We start from the raw sequence: 6,165 nt of genomic DNA on the forward strand, positions 1-6,165 counted from the left end.
AGCGCCCAATGTGAGGCTCCATCCCAGGACCCTGGGATTATGACCTGAGCCAAAGGCAGAGGCTTTAACCCACTGAGCCACCCAGGTGCCCCGGATATGAGTGTTTTTAAATTAAATATGAGATTAATGTTTTTTTGAAAAGATTTACTTATTTGAGAGAGAGCACAGCGGGGGAGGCAAAGAGAGGAGGAGAGGGAGAGAAGCAGATTCCCTGCTAAGCAGGAAGCACTACACGGGGCTCAATCCCATGACCCCAAAATCACGACCTGAGCCAAAACCAAGAGTCAGATGCTCACTCACCAACTGAGCCACCCAGATGCCCAAGATTAATGTTTTAAGTGAACAGAATTAAATCTCAGTACCTGGAATTAAAGTTTTAAGAACCAGGGAGGCTACTACCCCAGAACAATAAAGTCTGACCAAGTACCAAGTATAGAAAATATGAACATTTCATGCTTATGCCTCTTGAGATTCTCAAACTGGTTACACATCTTTGTCTCCCTCATTATCTTTAGACAGGGATTGTTTCTTCTTCATCTTTCAAGCTTTGGTGTCTAGTGTACAGCAGTACATGAGACATAAGGTGTGTGTGAGTGAGAGAATGAACACATGCAAACTGTACGTAACTGTTTCAATTCTCCTTTAGTCCAGAGGCTCCATCAGAGTGAGAAAGAGTGACAGCTACGTCTGTAAAATCTCTGCAACTTTCACCCTACAGAGAGAGCTTTCAATCCACTTCTATCTCTTTTTCTAATCAGCTCTCCTTCCCCCTCAATAGACACATACATAACAGTTCTAGGAGAAAGAAAGATTTCCCCTTAAAATGTTACACGACTTTGAGCTACATTCCTAAGAGGCTCTCTCAGCCTCTACAATCCTTTCCCTCTCTTAGGGATCTATGTGCTCTGTTTCCAACATTCCACTCAATCTCCTCATCCACCATCTCCTATTTCTCCATAAAGAATCTCGTAACTCTTTCCCTCTGGGAATCTGGAGAGGAATGGGAGGCAATATTTCTTTCCTTCTTGCCTCAAATATCTATACAAGTGGAGATGGGAAGGTGAAAAGATAAACAGGGCTAGTCTTGCCTTTCTTATTACTATCCTCTTGTGAACCCGTCTTCCTCCAGATATTTCAGTAGCATGGCCATACTTCATTTCAGCTGTTTTGTTCCCACCTAACACCTCCAGCCGTCCCTGTGTTTGGATAACTAGCTGGAAGTACTTTTGTTTGCCATCAATCTCTCTATATATGTATATAAGATTACTGTGAAATTTTGCGCTGATTATTTGCTCTTTCTAAAAATATCCAGACTTTATTTTTTAGCCATAAAAGGGGGGGGGTGAGGGTGAACTGAGTCAATTCTTGTATTTTGGCTAAGCCATATCTATATATAGCAGCTACAGAGAAACTGAAAAAGGAAGAAAAGAATCCTGTCCCTGCCCTGTTTCCTGGTCAGGAAGGAGCAGACTTTGGAAAAGGGAAGCCAAAGCATGCTTTGTAACAAGCTGAAAATACGCCCTTGACAGCTGAGGCCTAAACTGTACCCATACAATGGTAAACAAGCTTGACTGTGGCGTTGGCTTATTTACAATAAGGAATAAATCAATTGAAGCATTTCACATTCTTATTCATACCTAAACAGAGACCATAAAGAGCCAGGAGACTTTTCCAAGAATGGGGCAAATGGAAGAATTTAATAAACAGAAAAGAATTAAACAAATGAGGAAATAAAAAATAAGCCACAACGATATCTTCAAAAAGATAAAAAAACATTTTAGAACGTGTCAAAAAAATAATTACTAACCCCACATAGCTGGGACAAATGAGTTGCAAGCAGAAGCCAGAGTACAAAAAACAATTATTCATTAACTTGCAGTGTAGCCTCTGCTACATGTTATGTCAACAACTAAATTGTGCAGTAATGACAATGAATTCTAAACTTAAATCTCTAATAATATGGCAGAGTCAGTCCTGTCCCATACTTGGAAAAAAATAACAAATTTAAAAAAGAAAAAGTTCATGGGAAAAGTGGTTAAATAGAATCAAGACTAGTCCTAGAATCTAATGTCTTTGAACTGGGCTGGGCAACAGGCTGTTCACTGACCTAGCTGCTGAATACAGTTTTTAGGGTGACAGAGGAAAAGCTCTGAGGCAGCCCAGTATTTCACACCCCTGCTGCTTTTCCTGATAATGGGCTCACACTCATTCCTCTTCCCTAAGTAAAGCATCAGACGGTTTACTCACTCCACCCTCTGGCCAAGAAGTACAAGTTCATGATGGAAACCATACTCTGGGCCATGGGGTTTGGCTATTATTTATCAGGATGTGAAATGAGAAAATATGCAACTGACAAAGCTTAGAAACAAAACCAGGAATGAAGAAAAATAAATCTGACATCAGACTGTTTAACAGTTGCTATTAGAAACAAAGTCTGGCCACCCCAAAGCATTTGGTTGAGCCCACCCCTGCTTCCTCCACACCTACTGGCCTGCTCTGCCCATAGGTCCCTGGGCGGCCAAGGATCTGGCGACAGTGGTCCTGACCTTTCTTGCTAAGAGCACATCTCTGCTGGGTTGCTTCTTTCATGCATATGCATTTGACTGTACATTAGAGTTAGACTAACCATGTTGGGGCAGTTTTAGGAATTGTTGCTAAAATGAAAAACAAGAAATTAATTCTAGATTAAACAAAGTTTCTATCTAAATTCAGGTCTCCTGATGTGGAATTTTTTAAATGAAATTTTGCAATTTTTTTTTAGTTCATTTTTTTTTTTAGTAATGTCTATACCCGCCATGGGGCTCAAACCCATGTTTGCATGTTCTTCAGACTGAACTGGCCAGATGCCCCTGGAACTTTTTTTTTTTAATGCTAGAGTAGTCCAGTGCCAGTGAAGAACATTGATCATATTTTCTGTCTGCCCAGTATATTTTAATGTAATGCCAATATCTGGGGAATCTCCCACCTTGTGGGGTCCACTTCCCCAAGGTAGAAGGCTGGGACTTGCTTCCCCAGACCCCCTTGCAGCTTAGGGCTAACAGACATGACAGAGACTTCCATTTGAAAGAAACTAATGGGCAAAGTAAGGCATCTCATGGAATAAATGTGGGACAAGGGAAGAGGTATGAGGCCAAGATACGTGCAGTTTCCAGAGAGAATAGGGACAGAAGTTCTAGTGAGTGCCCCATTAGTGATGACTGTCTCCAATAGAAGCTGCATCACTCCATTCTATAGCTTCCAAGCTCGATTCTCTACTTCCAGATTTGTTAGCTACCCAATATGCTTTGAAAAGAGATCCTTTTAACTATGGTGGATTTTGTTTCAAACATTCAGTGTATATTTACTGAATGCAATCTGTGTTCTAGGAACTGACTTTAAGCAATGAAGAAACAAACAGATTCCTGTCCTAATAAAGCTTACATGCTGGTAGGGGAGACAGATGATAAATATATGGTAATGGTACATGCCATGTGATGAGCACTATAAGACAATAAGTATTGTAGAGAAAAGCAAAGCATCTGAAGAGAAGAAATGCCAGGTTTGGAGTGTGGCATATTTAAATAGGGTGGTCAGGAAAGGTATGACCAAGAATGGCTAAAATTAACAATTCAGGAAATGATAGACGGTGAGGATGCGAGAAAGGGGAACTCTTCTACACTGCTGGTGGGAATGCAAGTTGGTGCAGCCACTCTGGAAAACAGTATGGTGGTTCCTCAGAAAGTTGAAAATAGAGCTACCCTACCACCCAGCAATTGCACTAGTAGGTATTTATCCCAGAGATACAATTGTAGTGATCCAAAGGGGCATCTGTACCCCAATATTTTATAGCAGTCATGTCCACAGTATCAAACTATGGAAGGAGACCAGATGTCCATCAAAAGATTAAAAAAAAAAGTGATATATATGTACACACACACACACACACAATGGAATACTACTCAGCAATCAAACTGAAACCTTCCCATATGCAATAACATGGATGGAATGAGAGGGTATTATGCTAAGTGAAATAAGTCAGTGAGAGAAAGACAGTTATCATATGATCTCACTCTTATGTGGAATTTAAGAAACAAAACAGGATCATAAGGGAAAGGAAGGAAAAATAAGATGAATTCAGAGAGGGAGACAAATGGTAAGAGACTCAATCACAGGAAACAAACTGAGGGTTGCTGGAGGGGAGTGGGGTGGCAGGATGGGGTAACTGGGTGATGGACATTGAGGCCGTGTGATGTGATAAGCACTGGCCATTATACAGACTGATAAATCACTGAACTCTACCTGTAAAACTAATGATACGCTCTATGTTAATTCAATTTAAATTTTAAAAAGTGGGGAGGGAGCCCAGATGGCTCGCTCAGTCAGTTGAGCTTCCAACTCTTGACTTTGGTCCAGATCATGATCTCAGGGTTGTGCGATCGAGCCCCACATAGGACTCTTCACTCAGGGGAGAGTCTGCTTGTCTGCTTCTCCCTCTCCCTCTGCCCTCCCCAAAATAATTTTTTAAAAAATAATTTAAAAAAAAAGAGGAAAATTCTGACCTAGATGACATTTGAATAAAGATCTGAAGGATATAAAGGAATGAGCTGAATGGATATCTAGGTCAGCATTCTAAGTAGAAGAGAAACGAGGACTTGTGTGCATGAGCAGAAGTGTACTTGGCACATTCAAGGAAAAGCAAGTGTGGCTGGAACGTGGTGAACAAGGGGGAAAGTAGTAGATGATGAGGACCAAGAGGAGAGTGACCCAGCAGGTGCTGGTAGGTTACTGCAGGAGCTTTGAGCAGAGGAGACATGATTTAACAGGATCACTGTGATTGCTGCACTGAAAACAGACATAGGGAAAGGGACTGGGCAAAAGGAGAAGAAAAACTGAAGAATTACTAAAATAAACCAGATGAGAGATGAAGATGGTTTGGTCCATGGTGATAATTGAGGTGGGTGAAGAGAAATAGGCTGATTCTGGATATATTTTGAAGGTGTAATTGACACCATTTATTGATAGGTTGCTTTGGGGACATTCTGATGACTTCATGCTTCTGACATATAGGATAAGCACATATGATTTAATGTGTTTCCTAAGAATCAAAAGGCAAAAATACATGTATTCTTGACATTAGTAGTATAAACCCTCTTACATTGAGATTTTAGCATTAGCATTACCTGATACATAAAATGACATATATCAATCATCCTTATTCTGCTGAAGTCATTTAAAAAATATTTTCAGTGGGGGCGTCTGGCTGGCTCAGTCAGTAGAGCATGCGACTCTTGGTCTTGGGTTTTAAGTTCAAGGCCTGCTTTGGGTGGAGAGATTACTTAAAAAGATCTTTCAAAAAACAAAACAACTTCAGTGTTTACTGTGTGCAGGACATGGTAATTTGATAAAATCACCAAAAACTTAAATAGCACTAGAATTCACAAAAGCAGTTTAACATCCATTATTAAACTCACAACTGGCGGGCTTGTAAGAGGAAAAGAAAGAGATCTTTCTCCTTCTCCATGTACACGCATCTGAGATGGTAGCTATTTACAGGCCAAGAGAAAAGGCCTCAAAATGAAATCTACCTTGCCGGCACCTTGACCTTGAACTTCCCAGCTTCCACAACTCTGAGAAAATAAATTTTGCTGGGTAAGTCTATGGTATTTTGCTGTGGCAGCCTGAGTAGACTAATACACCATTATTGTGGAAGAGAAAGGTGGTTTAATCTCTAACAGTCTTAATTTGGCCAATTTAACATATACACAAAACCCCAAAGAAAGGTTCAATCCTGACTTCATTTTCAGGCCATATAATCCAAACCACACAAAGTTCACAAGGCAGTGGAGATTAGAATCATCATTTTACTCCATTTAGCTGGCACCTAAGCTCCATTCACAGCCATGGAATCTTACTCCTAGCCTTGGGGAGGCAACATGTGCTAAGGCCAAGTTCACCAGAGAATCTCTTACAATCTCCTGCATAACTTCAGTATCTGTGTTGTCCAATTATTAGCGTCTAATTATATGTCAAGAGTAAGTATTTGATATGTAGCTAGTATGAATTGAGATGTGCTGTAAGAATAAAGTATATACCGGATTTTTAAAACTTAATATGAAAAAATATATAAAATATATTAATAATTAATAATTTGAAAATTTTGGATACAGTGTGTTAATAAATAAAACA

Source organism: Meles meles, chromosome 2, assembly GCF_922984935.1.
Source record: "Meles meles chromosome 2, mMelMel3.1 paternal haplotype, whole genome shotgun sequence".
Classification (NCBI taxonomy): Eukaryota; Metazoa; Chordata; class Mammalia; order Carnivora; family Mustelidae; genus Meles; species Meles meles.